Here is a 17,665-nt window from a genome sequence, read left to right on the forward strand (position 1 = left end):
CATGCCCTGAGTCAGGAAACAAATACCTCATGGTCTAGGTAGACACTTTCATTGGACGGGTAGAGGCCTTCCCCACAGGGTCTGAGAAGGCCACCACGGTCATTTCTTCCCTTCTGTCAGACATAATTCCTCAGTTTGGCCTTCTCACCTCTATACAGTCCGATAACGGACCAGCCTTTATTAGTCAAATCACCCAAGCAGTTTCTCAGGCTCTTGGTATTCAGTAGAACCTTCATACCCCTTATCATCCTCAATCTTCAGGAAAGGTAGAACAGACTAATGGTCTTTTAAAAACACACCTCACCGGCCGGGCGCGGTGGCTCAAGCCTGTAATCCCAGCACTTTGGGAGGCCGAGACGGGCGGATCATGAGGTCAGGTGATCGAGACCATCCTGGCTAACACGGTGAAACCCCGTCTCTACTAAAAATACAAAAAATGAGCCGGGCGAGGTGGCGGGCGCCTGTAGTTCCAGCTACTCAGGAGGCTGAGGCAGGAGAATGGCGTAAACCCGGGAGGCGGAGCTTGCAGTGAGCTGAGATCCGGCCACTGCACTCCAGCCTGGGCGGCAGAGCGAGACTCCGTCTCAAAAAAAAAAAAACACACCTCACCAAGCTCAGCCTCCAAGTTGAAAAGGAGGACTCTGTCAAGGATACAGCCCAAAAACTCACCAACCAAGCAAGTAATTACGCTGAATCGCCTTGGGCACTCTCTGATTGGATGTCCTGGGTCCTCCTAATTCTTAGTCCTTTAATACCTATTTTTCTCCTTTTATTCAGACCTTGTATCTTTCGTTCAGTTTCTCAATTCATACAAAACCGCATCCAGGCCATCACCAATAATTCTATACGAAAAATGTTCCTTCTAACAACCCCACAATTTCACCCATTACCGCAAAATCTTTCGTCAGTTGAATCTCTCCCACTGTAGGTTCCCATGCCGCCCCAATCCCACTTGAAGCAGCCCTGAGAAACATCGCCCGTTATCTCTCCATAGCAGCCCCAATATTTTTCGCTGCTCCAACTTCACCACTATTTTGTTTTGCTTTTCTGATTAATATAAGAAGACAGGAATGTCAGGCCTCTGAGCCCCAGCTAAGTCATCATATCCCCTATGACCTGCACATATACACCCAGATGACCTGAAGCAACTGAAGATCCACAAAAGAAGTGAAAATAACCTTAACTGATGACATTCCACCATTGTGATTTGTTTCTGCCCCACCCTAACTGGTCAATGTACTTTGTAATCTCCCCTATCCTTAAGAAGATTCTTTGTAATCTCCCCCACCCTTAAGAAGGTTCTTTGTAATCTCCCCCACCCTTAAGAAGGTTCTTTGTAATTCTCCCCACCCTTGAGAATGTGCTGAGATCCACCCCCTGCCCGCAAAACATTGCTCCTAACTCCACCGCCTATCCCAAAACCTGTAAGAACTAATGATAATCACATCACCCTTTGCTGACTCTCTTTTTGGACTCAGAGCCCGCCTGCACCCAGGTGAAATAAATAGCCTTGTTGCTCACACAAGGCATGTTTGGTGGTCCCTTCACACGAACGCGTGTGACATTTTGATTGTTTAGAAAATTGAGTCTCCTCTCTGTGAAAGAATAAAGGTTTGCTTTTTGAAATATTTGAATCATCACTTTGGCTAGATGAATGACATAATTTTAAACTCACTTGGCCAACACACTGAGATTGGCAGAGTGCAAAAATGGCAAGAGCCTAGGTCCATGGTGACACTGTTAGGGAAACAGGAGCATAACAGAGTCAGGGTGATGCCATTTTAAAATCAACTGTGGCTGTGCGTGGTGGCTCACGCCTGTAATCCCAGCACTTTGGGAGGCCAAGGCAGGCGGATCACCTGAGCTCAGGAGTTCAAAGTCAGCCTGGCCAACATGGAGAAACCCCGTCTCTATTAAAAATACAACAATTAGTTGGGCGTGATGTTGGGCACCTTGTAATCCCAGCTACTTGGGAGACTGAGGCAGAAGAAGCACTTGAGCCCGGAAGGCAGAGTTTGCAGTGAGCTGAGATTTTGTCACTGCACTCCAGCTTGGGTGACAGTGTGACACTCTGTCTCAAAAAATAAAATAATAAGATAATAAAACCAACTGCATCTTCAAACTAGGAAGTCACAGTCCTTGGCAGTCACAACTCCTGGCCATGAGATGTTTCGGGCGAAGGAAGCGATTTAGTAATGCCTGCAAGGGCAAACTCCTATGATGGCAGGGTGTCCAGATATCCTGATAGCACATAACAATATCTGATTTTGAGATAGTTAAAGTCATGCTTTGATGTATTTCCTCACTAAAATACCAAGGATAATTTTATTTAAATCAACAAAGCACTAAATTTTTCTTTTTTGGGGTAGGTGTTTCGCCAGGCTGGAGTGCAGTGGCGGGATCTCAGCTCACTGCAAGCTCCGCTTCCTCCGGGTCCACGCCATTCTCGGCCTCAGCCTCGAGTAGCTGGGACTACAGGCTGCCACCTGCGCCCGGCTATTGTTTGTATTTCTTAGTAGAGACGGGGTTTCACCGTGTTAGCCAGGATGGTCTCGATCTCCTGACCTCGTGATCAAGCCCATCTCGGCCTCAAAGGCCGCTGGGGATTACAGGCTTGACACGGCACGAGCCCGTAAAACGCCATTTTCTTTAAAAAAATTATTGTATTTATGGCTGGGCACTGTGGCTCATGCCTGTAATTTTAGCACTTTGGGAGACTGAGGCAGGAGGATCACTGGAGGCCAGGAGTTTGAGACCAGCCTGGCCAACATGGCAAAATCCCATCTCTAATAAAAATACAAAAAAATTAGCTGAGCATGGTGGTGCATGCCTGAAGTCCCAGCTAGTTGGGAGGCTGAGGTGGGAGAATCACTTGAACCCGGGAGGCAGAGGTTGCAGTGAGCCAAGATCGTGCCACTACTCTCCAGCCTGCACAGCAGCCTCCATCTCAAAAAAAAAAAAACAAAAACAAACAAAAAAAACCCCAACTATTTATTTTTCATTTATTCCAGGTAGAAGAAACAGCAAATGCGTAGGTCCTGAGGCAGACATGCATTTGGCATGTTGGAGAACCATCTAGAAGGCCTATGTGGCTGGAACAGAATGAAGGAGAAAAACATAGAAGATGGGTTGAGGCATGGGCACTGGCCAGACCACACAAGGCCTTGGAGAACATGAAGAGGAGTCCAGCTTTTGCTCCAGTTGCCACAGAAGTCACTGGGAGAGGCCTTCTCTGAGATAAGACACGAAGAAAGCAGTGTCAGGCCAGTCAGACAGGTCTGGACTTGTCTTCTGGAGTCAAATGCAGGCAGCAGACAGTTAAATGGCCAGTCACAGAGAGGGTGACAGGGGCCATGATGGGCTGTGAGAGCACAGAGGAGGGACCCTGCCCCATCCTGAGGGTCCAAGGGTCCTTCCCAGGGGAAAAGAGAGCTCAGCTGAGACCTGAAGGCTGCAGCAGAGTTAGCCAGCTTGAGAGAGAATGACAAGGGATAGGATGGGAGGTGGATTCCAGGCAGAGGAAGCAGCAACTGCAAAGACCTGAAAAGAGTAAGCCTGGAGCATCCGGGGGGCCAGAAGAGGGTTAATATGGCTGGATTGTAGATGCAAGCAGGGCTTGGCCTGGGTGGCAGGGGCCAGCAGCTAGGAGGGGTCTGCTTTTCTCACTCGACATATTGTGAACATTTTTCTGCATCAGTAAGGATCCTTCTGCTATAGGATTTTCAAGGGCTGCACATTCGGTCGTGGAATAACCAGTCCTCCAGTGTTGGACATTTAGGTTCTTTCTAGTTTTTCCCTCTTAGAAACAATGCTATGTTGAACATCTTTGTCTGTCCATCTTTGTGCACATGCATTATTATTTCTGTGCAGTAAAGTTGGGAAGTCTCGGAGGCTACTTGGTGGACAGGATTGACAGCTGCCTTGGAGAGGCCTGAGTCAGATCTGTTTGCCAGATCAGTCTCTCCACTGGGTTTCTACTGGAGGGGCCGTACACAGGGAGATGCAGGGAGAAGGCCTGAGGGAGAGATACAGAGCCCTGATCGTGAGCTCTGGCTGTCCAGGCCAGATAATGGCAGGGGAGAGAGGAGGCCCCGATCCTGGGCCCCTGTCTGTCCTGTCGGCCTGGTGCGTTAGCTCCTGGTGCCTTCTAAGGAGGCAACAAAAGTACTTCAAATTGAGCATGAGCTTGGGTTCAAATCACACCTCTACCACTAAAAAACTAAGTGCCGTTGGGCCAGTTACTTAGTCATTCTGAATCTCAGCGTCCTCATCTGTAAAATGGGGAAAATAAGCCTATAGGGTTATTGTGAAAGATACATGAGATTAATGAGTCCTGGCGATAGTCCCTGCTCCCAGTAAATGATGGCGTGTATTTTTATTGTCCTCTTGGGTCTCCATCCTTTTTTAAAAAATACTTTATTATAACAGCTTTATTGAGATAAAATGTACATGTCATACAATTCACCCATTTAAAGTGTACAATTCAGGCTGGGCACGGTGACTCATGCCTGTAATCCCAGCACTTTGGGAGGCCGATGCGGGCAGATCACTTGAGGTCAGGAGTTCGAGACCAGCCTAGCCAACGTGGGGAAACTCCATCTCTACAAAAAATACACAAATTACCTGGGCATGGTGGTGGGCGCCTGTAATCCCAGCTACTCGGGAGGCTGAGGCAGGAGGATCGCTTGAACCCAGGAGACGGAGGCTGCAGTGAGCCAAGGTGATGCCACTATACTCCAGCCTAGGCAACAGAGCAAGACTCTGTCTCAAAAACAACAACAAAAACAAAAACAAAGTATACAATTCAATAGTTGTTCATATATTTATATTCATCTATTTAATATATTTATTTCATATTTATATTTTTCATATATTTCATATTTATACTTCGTATATTTATATTTTCATATATTGATGTGATAAATCACAATCGATTTGGCACTTTTTCATTATCCCCCACAAAAACCCTGTTCCTATCAGCAGTCATTCCTGCCGCTGACCCCCCTCTGGCCCTAGGCAACTGCCAATTACTTTCTGTCTCTATGGATTTGCTTATTCTGGATGTTTCATATAAAAGAAGTCACGTAATCTGGGGTCTCTTTTTTTCTTTTGAGACAGGGTCTCCCTTTCTTGCCCAGGCTGGAGTGCAACAGTGCAATCACAGCTCACTGCAGGCTCGAACTCCAGGGCTCACATGACCCTCCCTGCTCAGCCTCCCCAGTAGCTGGGACCACAGCACACGACCATGCCCAGCAAATTTTAAAAAATTATCTGTAGAGAAGGGTTCTCCCTATGTTGTCCAGGCTAGTCTAGAACTCCTGGACTCAAGCGATCCTCCCACCTTGGCCTCCCAAAGTGCTGGGATTATAGGCTGAGCCAGTCCGCCCAGGCCTGTGGTCTTTTATGATTGGCTTTTTTCACTTTTTTCATCCCTGTCAGCAATGTTTGAGAGTTCTGATTTCTCTGATTCCTCACCAACACTTGTTATTATTTGTCTTTTTTTATTGTAGCCATCCTCGTGGGGGCGTGTAATGGGATTGCATTGTGGGTTTGATTTGCATTTCCTTGATGGTTAATGTTTCTGTTTTTTTTTTCCCAACGGAATCCCCTTCATAACCAATGGGCAGATAAATCCTGGGACACCCTATTCCCAATGTGGAAATGCTAACCTGTCCCAAAGGAAGAAAAAAAAAATCCTAGATGGAAAAAGATGTTCATTACTGCTACATAACATTTCTTAATACAAGTGGTTCTTCTATAACTGAGTGAACTATTTCCCTGTTTTGAGGAATTAGGTAGTTCTTAATTTTCTTTTATTATCTTTTTTTTTTTTTTTTTTTTGAGATAGAGTCTTACTTTGTCCCCAGGCTGGAGTGCAGTGGCGCGATCTCAGCTCACTGCAACCTCCGCCTCCCGGGTTCAAGTGATTCTCCTCCCTCAGCCTCCCAAGTAGCTGGGACTACAGAAACACACCACCACTCTTGGCTAATTTTTGTATTTTTATTAATAGAGATGGGGTTTCACAATGTGGAAACACTAGGCCACATTGTGAAATGTGGCCAGGATGGCCTCCATCTCCTGACTCATGATCTGCCCACCTTGGCCTCCCAAAGTGCTGGGATTACAGGTATGAGCCACCACGCCTGGCCTATTATCTTTAATAACTACAAAGACTGGGCTGGGCGTGGTGGCTAATGCCTGTAATCTCAGCACTTTGGGAAGCCAAGGTGGGTGGATCACTTGAGGTCAGAAGTTCGAGATGAACCTGGCCAACATGGTGAAACCTCATCTCTATTAAAAATACAAAAATTAGCCTGTCTTAGTGGTGCATGCCTGTAATCCCAGCTACTCAGAAGGCTGAGGCAGGAACATGACTTAAACCTGGGAGGCGGAGGTTGCAGTGAGCTGAGATAGAGCCACTGCACTCCGGCCGGGCGACAGAGCTGTCTCAAAATAACAACAACAACAACTACAAACACCAGCTATCATATGGAAAATGTCCATGATATGTGAACAAACGCAGGATGGAAAAATACTCAATGTAGTCATTTTAGCTAATACATATTTGTTAAAGCATCCAAATATTTTTTTTTGAGCCCGGCGCTGTGTGCCAAGCCCCGTGCTGGCTCATGGACAAAGTCAGGAAAAGAACAAGCAAAAACGAAATTCCTTCTTGTCTTGGGAGTGGTGGGGTTCTGGGGGACAGGTATCCCCCCTTCCCCATATCTTTTTCCCAAACTTCCTCTACTGTTGTTATATTACCTTTGCAGTGATAAAACCAAGAGAACAGAAGAAACACTTCTGGACCTAAGAATGAAAGAATGATGGGAGAAACATTTCTTGAGCTAGTCCCTTTCAGTGTTCTTATTTTGTGGAATCCGCACACATTCCCGGGGAGCTTAATAAAAAGGGGTACTATCATGGCACTTACTGTGTGCCTGGCTGGTTCCACCTGTTAGGTGTCATTGTTGTCCCCATTTTACAGACGAGGAAGCTGAGGCGGGGCAAGGAGATGCCCTTCTACTTGGTGGTCCATCCTTCGGCACTACGCACACACACGCAGAGCTACACAAAAGCTCATGTTCACACTCAGATTCACGTCTGCACCCACGGGCACATGGAGGATCGCACAAGCCACGGGCACATGGAGGATCGCACAAGCCACACTCACACATGTGTGCTCGCACATAGGGCTGCCTGTGTCCACAAGTATGTGCATGGGGACACACATGTATACATGTGCATATTCCCATATGCACACAGCACAGGTCACTTTTGGACACACATCGGCCTGAGAGTGGGAAAAGGGGTGCAGATAGAGGGGCAAAGTCTGGTTTTTGCCTCCTCCCTGCACCTGCTACCAGGTGTGTGCAGGACGGGGTGGGGGAGAAACAGGTGGCTCTGAGCTCAGAGGGCAGAGGTGGCCTTGCCCTAGAAACCCACCTGCCAAGCTTCCAAATGGGCTACAGCGACTAAGGGGCCTCACCTGATGGGCAAACCCTCCAGCCAGAGGGCGTGCTCCAGATCCTCCAGGGGCCCCCGGGGGTTGAGAAGACGAGGGGCACACTAGCAGCTTCTCAGGGAGGAAGCGTGGCCATACTCTTCCTGCAGGCCGCCTGATCAGACGCCTGTAAAAAAACACAGCTTTACAAAGAGGGTGTGGGAATGTGAGGAGGGGGAGGGACAGGCACGAGTAGAAAGACCTTCCTCAGGACCTAAAGTCCGATGATCCTGGTCCTGCGTCCCACTAGCTAGGTGATATTGAGCAAGTCACACATCCTCTTTGAATCACAATTTCCTCATTTGTAAACTTTGCACAAATCATTTCTTTGACCGCTAAACGAGTATGTTTTCAGGACCTACGACACGCCAGGTACAGTGCTGGGCACTGGGAAAATAGTGGCGAGCAACACAGACATGGCTTTGCCTGTGTGGAGCCTGCAGAATTAGGGAAAGGATGAATGGAAACATCTTGCACGTGGTAGGTGTTCAGTCAGCGTTCCTCCTGGTCTCCGTTTTCTACCATTGTAAAGGTGATGCAACAACATTATAGAAAGCTTGGAGAATGGGGTGCGGGTTGCTGAGGTAGGGAACTCTGTCATCCAGAATCCCACCACCCCAACACAACCACTAGCTTCATTTTTGCCAATTTCATCAGCTCATACAGGGGTTGGCCTGCTGTAGGGCACTTAAAATATTCAAACCAATTAATGCATTGCATTTGTGATCAGAAGAAAAAAGCTAATTACAATGTAACAGATTTACTTGATGCAAAGCAACACAAGCACGGCCATCCCTCTGCGTATATGGAAGTTTTTCCTTTTGGGGGAAACAGCAATATTTCCATTTTATGGAAAAAGAAATGGAGGCACAGAGAGGTCAAGGCACTTGCCCAAGGTCACACAGACAGAAATGCGAAGAGCAGCTCCAGAGGCCAGAACTCCTGCCCACCCTGTCCAGGACTGTGGGGTGCATCCAGGGATGGACACTGGGGTTGTGGGCTGGATGGCCTGGCTGCCTTTCCATTGATTGGAGCTGTTTAGGGAGCCCACCCCAGCCACTAGCATCCAGTCCTAGAGACACAGAGACTGAACAAGGCTCTTCAGTGGCCAGCCTCACTTTTGAGCCCAGAAACCCCTTACCCTTCCTCCTGCCGCTTGGGAGGCCTGTGTTAGGTGTTAGCAGGAATGCAAAGCTCCGGAAGGCCGGTTTCTGCTTTCTGCTGCCCTCCAGTGGGCAAAGAAAGCAAACCTCTGGATCCATTGGGAAGCTGGTAAGCCGGTGTTGCCCAAGTCAGCTGCGGCTAATGGTAACAATAATAACAGCTGCCGCTCAATGAGCACTTACCACGTGCAGCGTTTTTACATCTAATCTAATGTAACCCCTTTAAACAATTTAATTAACATTTAATTCCTCCATCAAGGTAGGAATCACTTCCTATATATATCAGTTTACACACATAATCTGAGACTTGAAAAAATGACTTCCCAAAGTCACAAAGCTGGTTGGTGGCAGAGCCGAGAGTGAAAGTCCTTGGAGATCAGAGGAGGAAGAGGCTATGATCCTGGACCAGGAGACAGCCCTGCCTAGCTGGGCACAGAAGTGAATTTACTGTGAGGCCGGTGACACACCAGGGATCCTCTCTTGCATGTCCTCTCCCAGGGCCATGGAGGAACTTTCCAATGCATTCACACGGGCATATGTTCCACAACATTTGCAAAACTAACACATTTTAGTTGCAATTGGCTAAGACCGCTCTCTCTCTCCACTGCCCAGGATAATGTCTTCATAGAGTAGGTAACAAATATGTGTTAATAAATACATTTTGTGTCTAATAAATCATGTTGAGTGAAAAGGCAGAGAAATGAATGAAGGAAGGAAGTGGCATTTAGTTCCATCTTGAAGGAAGGGCAGGATTTGAGAGAGTGTTTCTCATGTAGCCTAGTGGGCCGCTCCACACACAGACCACCCCAGGCCATGAGTGGCCTTGAATGCCAGGGTGAGGAATCTGGGCTTACATGGCAGGCACTGGAGAGCCATGGAAGGTTGCAGAGCAGAGGAAGGATGTGAGTGTAATGGACAATTAGGTAAGAGTTGAATGTCAGATAAGAACACAGGGCCCCACAGCGGGAGGCCAGAGTGGCGCAGATAAAACTCCCCTCATCCAGCACCACACAGACAGCTGGTGCTCAGCCAGTGTGATCACGGAGGCCTCTGCTGGGGTGTCTATAAGCTCCCTGGAAGAAGATACTCAAATGCTTTGTGTGTGTGGCTTTGTGTGTGTGTGTGCGCGTGTGTGTGTATGTGTGTGCGCACGCGTGTGTGTGTGTGTGCGTGGCGGGGAGGGGGTTGCTGAGTGTGGATTTGCTCAATACTCTAGTGCACCCAGCCCAACGCGGGGGAAAGGTCAAGGCCCTGTCTGGCTTAGGCAAGGAGTTCTCAGCATTGCAGTATGACTGAGCCTCTGGCCGGAAAGTGAGGGAGCCAAGAGAAAACAGGTTTAGAAGCTGGCTAGGCAGAAGTGAACCTATGAAATTCCAGCTGCACCAGCTGCTTCTTTTGCTAAGCTCCCGTCATCCTTTCTGTCTCCCCCCTGGGTCTTTCTGAATGTCAAGAATTCCAGCTACTGTTTATTTAGCACTTGTTTTGTGCCACACACTCTGTGAAGCACCTTCAGGCCCTATCAGCAGATTATTCCTCCAACAACCCAGAGACTGAGAAGAATGGCTATTATTTTGATTTTATAGGTGAGGAAGTGGAAAGCCCAGAGAGGTGAAGTTGCTTACCCTAGGTCACATAGCACTTAACGGTAGACGTGAGATCAAACGCAGACTCCAGAGGCGCCCCCTCGGTCCCCAGCCGCCCTACCTCCTCTCCTGGTCCAAGCTGCGGAGGAAAACCCCATCTTGGCCAGCAGGGGGCGCTGTGACCTCAAAGATAAGCCCTGCTTCCCACAACTCAGGCCAACAGAATTTGCCCTGCATGACAACAGCACGATTCTGAAATATCTGGCTTTGAGCCCTCATTTAGTCCCAGCTCTGGTGGGGCCTGGAGAACGGGGAGAGGGGTGAGAGAAGTATAAAATAGCCCTCAAATTGGTGAGTCAATGCTTCTCAGAAGGGAAAGTGCAGTGGCTTTTTAACATATAAAAAGATCCTCATTTTCACTCCTAGGAAGAGAAACGTGTTAAATCCACACCACCTGAGCAGGCACTGTTTTGCTATCAAATTGGCAAAGTTATGCAGGTGGGGATATGGAGACACACTCCTTCAACATTGTTGGTGGGATTAAAACTTAGTTTCGGCCAGGCGCGATAGCTCACACCTGTAATCCCAGCACTTTGGGAGGCGAGGAGGGCGGATCACCTGAGGTGGGGAGTTTGAGACCAGCCTGGCCAACATGGTGAAACCCTGTCTCTACTACAAACACAAACATTAGCTAGGCGTGGTGGCACACACCAGTAGTCCCAGCTACTCGGGAGGCTGAGGCAGGAGAATCACTTGAACCTGGGAGGTGGAGGTTGCAGTAAGGTGAGATCACGCCATTGCACTCCAGCCTGGGTGACAGAGTGAGACTCCATCTCCAAACAAACAGAAAAAAAAAAGAAAGAAAGGAAAATAAAACTTGGTTTAACACTTATAGAAGCTAATCTGGTAATATCTATCAAAATTAAAAATTCACATGCATCTAACAGGTATGCATGATACATTCATCAAACGACTTGAACTAGACCTGCATGATCTAACGTGGAGCCACCCACCACATGTGGCTGCGGAGTCCTTGAAATATGTTTGGTCCAAGGCTGGCTGACATGACAAAACCCTGTCTCTACTAAAAATACAAAAATTAGCGAGGCGTGGTGGCACGTACCTGTAGTCCCAGCTACTAGGGAGGCTGAAGCACAACAATTGCTTGAACCGGGGAATGGAGGCTGCAGTGAGCCGAGATGGTGCTACTGCACTCCAGCCTGAGCAACACAGCAAGACAGTCTCAGAAAAAAGAAAGAAATATGGCTGGTCAAATTGAGATGTGCTGCAAGCGTGAAATATATATGGGATTTTGTATACTAACAAAAAAAATAAAATAACTCCTTAATAACTTGCTAATATTGATGATGTGTTGCAATAATATTTTGGATAGATTGGATTAATTTTTATTTTTATTTATTTTTATTTTTTTGAGACAGAGTCTCACTCTGTCGCCCAGGCTGGAGTGCAGTGGCATGATCTCGGCTCACTGCAACCTCTGCCTCCCAGATTCAAGTGATTCTCCTGCCTCAGCCTCCTGAGTAGCTGGGATTACAAGCGCCTGCTACCACCCCTAGTTAATTTTTTTTGTATGTTTAGTAGAGATGGGGTTTCACCATGTTGGCCAGGCTGGTCTCAAATTCCTGACCTCAAGTGATCTGCCCACGTCGGCCTCCCAAAGTGCTAGGATTACAAGTGTGAGCCACTGCACCTGGCCTGGGTTAAGTAATTTTTAAAATTATTTTTACCTATTTCTTGTTCTTTTTTGAATGTGGCTGCTAGGACTATACATGACTTGCATTGTGGATCATATTATATATTTTTACCTTTTTATTGTGGTAAGATATACATAACATTTACCATTTGGACCATTTTTAAGGGTCCAAAGTTCAGCCATGTTAAGTACATTCCCATTGTTGCACAACCGTCACCACCATCTACCCTCAGAGCGTTTTATCTTCCCAAACTGACACTCTGCATCTATAAAACAACAACTCCGCTTTCTCCTCTTCTCCCAGCCCCTGGCAACCACTATTCTACTTTCTGTCTCTGTGAATTGGACTATTCTAGGTTACCTCATATGAGATAAATCATACACAATTTGTTCTTGGTTGCCTGGCTTATTTCACTTGGTGTAGTGTCTTCAAGGTTCATCCATGTTGTAGCATATGTCAGAACTTCCTTCCTTTTTTAAGACTGAATAATATTCCATTGTATGGATATACCACATTTTGTTTATCCATTCATTCATTGATGGGCATTTGGGTTGTTTCCACCTTTTGGCTATGGCGAATAGTGCTGCTGTGAACATTTTTGTACAAATATCTGTTTGACTCATATTTTTAGTTCTTCTGTGTCTGTCATATTTTATTGGACAGGACTCTGCTAGTGATCTCCATAGCCACACAATTTGAAATAGCCCTAAACCAGGAACTACTCAAATGCTCATCAACAGCGGAATGGATAAATTGTGGTATCTTCATACAATACAATACTCCAGTGAGAATAAAAATGAATGAACAACTACACGCAGCAGCGTGGATGGAACTCGCAAACATGTATGTGGAACAAAAGAAGCCACACACAAAATAATACATATTGTATGATTCCACTCACAAAAAGTTCAAAAGAGGCAAAACTAACTTATGATGTTAGAAGTCAGGATGATGGCTGGTCTTTGGGGGCCATCTGGGGGCTTCTCTGGGGCTGACAATGTTCTGAACACTGTCTTCAGGAGTGTGGCCACTCTGTGAAAATTCATCAAGCTAAGCACTTGGGATTTGTGTGCAGTTTTGTGTATAAGTTAGACTTCCATAAGAAATTCCAAAAGATGCTTTGATCCAGCAATTCCATTCTCGGGAGTTAAACGACAGATATATTTTCATATGTGTGAAATGAGGTGTGTACAAGATTATCCACTGCAGTTTTTATCATAGCAAAAAATTGGAAACATGCCATCTCACACCCATTAAGATGGCTACTATTTTTAAAAAACGAAAATAAGTGTTGGTGAGGATGTGAAGAAATTGGAACCATTGTGCTCTGTTGGTGGGAATGTAAAATGGTACAACACCTACAGAAAACTGTATAGCAGTTCCTCGAAAAATGTAAAATAAAATTACCTTATGATCCAGTCATTCCGCTTGTGGGTATGTACCCAAAAGAACTGAAAAGCAGGGTCTTGAACAGATATGTGTGCGCCTATGATTGTAGCAGCACTACTCGCAATAGTCAAGTGTGGAAACAATCCAAGTGTCCATCAATGGACAAATGAATGAACACAGTGTGGTCTGTATGTAAATGGAATATTATTCAGCCTTAAGGAGGAAGGAAATTCTGACAGATGCTACAGCGTGGATGACCCTTGAGGACACTATGCTAAATGAGATGAGCCAGACGCGAAGGCTCAAATACTGTATTATTCCGCTTAGATGAACTATCTGTCTAAAGTAGGCCAGGTGCGGTGGCTCACGCCTGTAATCCCAGCACTTTGAGAGGCCAAGGTGGGCAGACCACCTGAGGTCAGGAGTTCCAGACCAGCCTGGCCAACATGGTGAAAGCCCATCTCAACTAAAAATACAAAAGTCAGCCAGGCATGCTGGTGCGTGCCTATAATCCCAGCTACTTGGGAGGGTGAGGCAGGAGAATCGCTTGAACCCGGGAGGTGGAGGTTGCAGTGAGCCAAGTTTGCGCCACTGCACTCCAGCCTGGGCGACAGAGTAAGAGAAAGAAAAATAGCCCAATTCATAGGGACAGAAAGTAGAATGGCAGTTCCAGGAGCTGGGAGGAGGGGGAATAGGATATTAGTATTTTATGAGTACAGAGTTTCAGTTTTGCAAGATCACATTTTGGAGAGGTTTGGTGGTGATGGTTGCACAACAATGTAACTATATTTAATGCCACAAAACTGTACACTTCAAACAATTAATTAGCTAAATTTTATGTTATGTATATTTTGCTGCAATAATTAAGTGAGGTATCCATAAAGAAAGGTGAGAAAATATTCAAGATATAAAGACAACAAAATCCAGAGCAAGTATATAAGGCCTGTTTCCTTCTGTTGAAATATATCAAAATGTTCAACAGAAGATCCCAGGATAGGAAGGATGTGAAATTCTAGACTGGATCATCAGGTCCGACGGATTTACACAGAAGGCGGCCGAGGATCTGTCTCCCCAGCCTTTACCCCTCACTGACTGTGGGAAAATAAAGAGCTTGAGGCTTGGGAAGGAGCTATTGCAGGAGGAGCGGCAGCTCCAGCTATGAGACCTTACCCAGAGGGGGCCACTCTGCACCTCCACATACCAGGCAGGGGACCTGGAAGGGTTTGGAAATCAGATGTGGGCTGGGGTGGGGGTAGCTTGCAGTGGTCACTTTGGGTCTTGTCCCCTAGGGCCTCCTGGAGGGTGAAGTGGTCTTAGCAGCAAGAAGCTGGAGTTGGATGTTAGATTCCTGATGGCCAAGGAAGGACTTGCAAGGGACCTCTAGAAGGAGAGGTGCATCCGCCACAGGGTCAAGAGTGAGGGAGCTCTGCAGCCATGGCCATCTGTGGGACATCTGTGACACGGTCAGCTGGAAGCCAGCAGGATGGCGGCAGCTCAGGTGAGACCCTTCCCCTCCCCTTACTATCTCCACAGCCCCCACCTGTGGGGGGAGGAGGTCTAGAGAAGGAGCCCCCCAAACTGCCTCCCCAGAACAGCACGAGCTGGGTAAGGGGAGAAGGCTTAAACCCAGATCCAATTGGCAGTTTGGATTAATAGCTTGACTGAACATTTTAAATTTGAGTTGAGACCATGTTTGTGACTTAAAGTGATGGTAGAACTGTCTTCTGTAAGAATTGGGGTCAGGCACATTTTGGGAGGCCGAGGCAGGTGGATCACTTGAGGTCAGGAGTTTGAGACCAGCCTGGCCAACATGGCAAAACCCGCCTCTACTGAAAATACAAAAATTATCCAGGCATGGTGGCGTGCGCCTGTCGTCCCAGCTACTCGGGAGGCTGGGGCGGGAGAATCGCTTGAACCCAGGAGGCAGAGGTTGCAACGAGCAGAGATTGCCCCACTGTACTCCAGCCTGGATGACAAAGTGAGTGAGACTTCGTTTCAAAAAAAAGAGTTGATCCCACTCCATGTGCTCTCCCATTCTCCAGTGGGCTGGGCTGGGCTTGTCTCATGGTGGAGGAGGCCGGCAGGCGGTGGGTCAGGTTCAGGGGGGTGGGGGAAGGTGGGGAGCAGAGGGTGGGAAAGAGAGAGAGAGACTGCAAGGACTGCATTCTTCTTGAGGCTCAGGCTCAGAGCTAGCACAAGGTCACTTCCACGACGTTCAATGGACCAAAGAGAGTTCCAAGGCCAACCCACACTGGCGAGAATGAAGGCAAAGTCACATTGCAAAGGGGTGTGGAAACAGATAGTGGTGCAGAATCTGGCCCACTTTCATAATCAGTCCACTGGAAGACTTTGTTTTCCTCGCAAGGAAGGCTGGAGATGTAGACTCACTGCTTGTCCAGGCAGAAGAGAAAATGAGTTCAGGGAAGAGCTTGCCGGTCCCCAGTCTTTGCCCAGCCCCCTACTCATGCACATTTAGGCACACACCTACTGTGTGCTTAGCCCAGCAGGGTAGATTAGAAAGAGAGAGGGCATCGGGATAGAGGGCCTGATTCCCCAACTGGGTGACTACCACTTGCAGTCTCATGACCTCCAAGTTCTATGTGTAAAATGGGGGTAAACATCTTCATCATCTCTCCTGCCATTGGTATGGTGGTGATAAAAACATTTGACCAATTCATGAAAGTCATCAGGCAAAGTGGATGATGCTGTGCCTGCCCTCAAAGGTGTTAAATAAAGAAGATGAGAATGAAGACATGTCCCCAGATCTGGTGAGACTGTAGGGGTTGTGTTAACAAGGGAAGGAAGAGAGATCAGAGAGCTGTTGGCAGGGGAGAGCCCTGTGGCCAAGCCTTGACAGATGGTGAACAGAATCTGGAAAGACAGAGGGGATGGGGCATGGCAGCACACGCAAAGGTGTGGAGGCTGGACACACATGATATAAGGCAGGGTCCCCTACTCCATGATTCAAAGCAGAAATTTTCAAAGACTTTGATGTAGGCTAGGCTGGGAGCTGACCACACTTGCATGCCTGATGCTTGGCAGGATAGATTTCAAAACAGAAAAAAATATAATAATGAAAGATTAAAAACAGATTATTGGGGAGAAAAGTATCTCAGGCACTAGACGGCTGTCTCTGCAGCCTCTGGCTCCTGTCCCACCCATTCCCCAGCCCTGACGCAAAGCTGGCTGGAAGAAGGTGTTCTCGAGATTGTTCAGGCTGAGGGCCTGACTGGCAGGAAACTGAAGCCTACCCCATTCCCGCCTGGGTGCCAAGCTCTGCATGAGGTTTAAATATACCCACAGCCTGACACTATGCCCTAGACCAAGTTAAATGTTTCCATACTCCTTGAATTCTCTTCTCAAGGTTCATTTATTGTCCCCATTTTTCAGATGAGTAAGCTGAGGCCCAGAGAGGTTAACTGGTTTGCCCACAGCCACACAGCCAGACAAGGTTGAGTATGTCTGATTCTATTGCCTTATTCTGGGTTTGGGGTACAGGCAGAGTAGTGAGAGGTTTAGAATGGCAAAGAAGAATGTTCCATGAGGAACAGAGTTAGTTTAAGGGCAGTCTAACCTAAAGTCAGAATTTGGAGCTGTTTGTTACAACAGCTGACCTAGCCTATCCTGACTGATACAAATCATGATAAACTAATTTGTATGTCCTGAAAAATATTAGAACTTAGCATCTACCTCTTAGGAGAGTTTTTTTTTTTTTTTTAAAACGTTTACATTTTGGCAAAACACATGGAATATAAAATTTACCATCTAAGCAATTTTAAATATACAATGCATGGCTTTGAGTACATTCACATTATTGTGTTTCTATCACCATCCTTCCACAGAACTCTTCATCTTGCAAAACTGAAATTCTAAACCCATTAAGCAAACTTCTCATTTTCCCCTCCCCAGCCCCTGGCAAATTCCACTTTCTGTCTCTACGAATTGGACTACTTTTGACAGATACCTCCTATAATTGGAATCACACAGTATTCATCTTTCTGTGACTGATTTATTTCACTTAGCATAATGTCCTCGAGCTTCATCCCTGTTGTAGCATGTATCAGAATTGCCCTCCTTTTTTAAGGCTGAAAATCTTCCATTGTGTGGCTACACTATATTTTGCTTATCCACTAATCTATCAATGGACTCTTGAGTGGTTTTCACCTTTTGGCTATTGTGAATAATCTGCTGTGAACATGGACACACAAATATCAGAGGTAGCCTTTTCAAGCAAAGTGTTTTTGGGGAAAAAGCCACAGTCCAGGCAGGACTCTAGGACTGGCCACTAACTTGCTGTGTAGCTGTGGGCACATT

General features: G+C 46.8%; 1 long non-coding RNA gene across 1 annotated transcript in view; it reads right to left on the bottom strand.

The window, feature by feature from the left end:
• Positions 1–4,721: 4,721 nt before the first annotated feature.
• LOC108580599 overlaps positions 4,722–17,665 on the bottom strand; it is a 37,094-nt gene continuing 24,150 nt past the window's right edge. The window contains exons 3-4 of the long non-coding RNA XR_002515117.2: positions 7,487–7,628; positions 4,722–4,761 (exon numbers count right to left, since the gene is read on the bottom strand). This is a non-coding gene — a long non-coding RNA (uncharacterized LOC108580599). The remainder of the gene's footprint in view (positions 4,762–7,486; positions 7,629–17,665) is intronic.

The sequence above is a fragment of the Papio anubis genome, chromosome 16 (genome assembly GCF_008728515.1).
Source record: "Papio anubis isolate 15944 chromosome 16, Panubis1.0, whole genome shotgun sequence".
Lineage (NCBI taxonomy): Eukaryota > Metazoa > Chordata > Mammalia > Primates > Cercopithecidae > Papio > Papio anubis.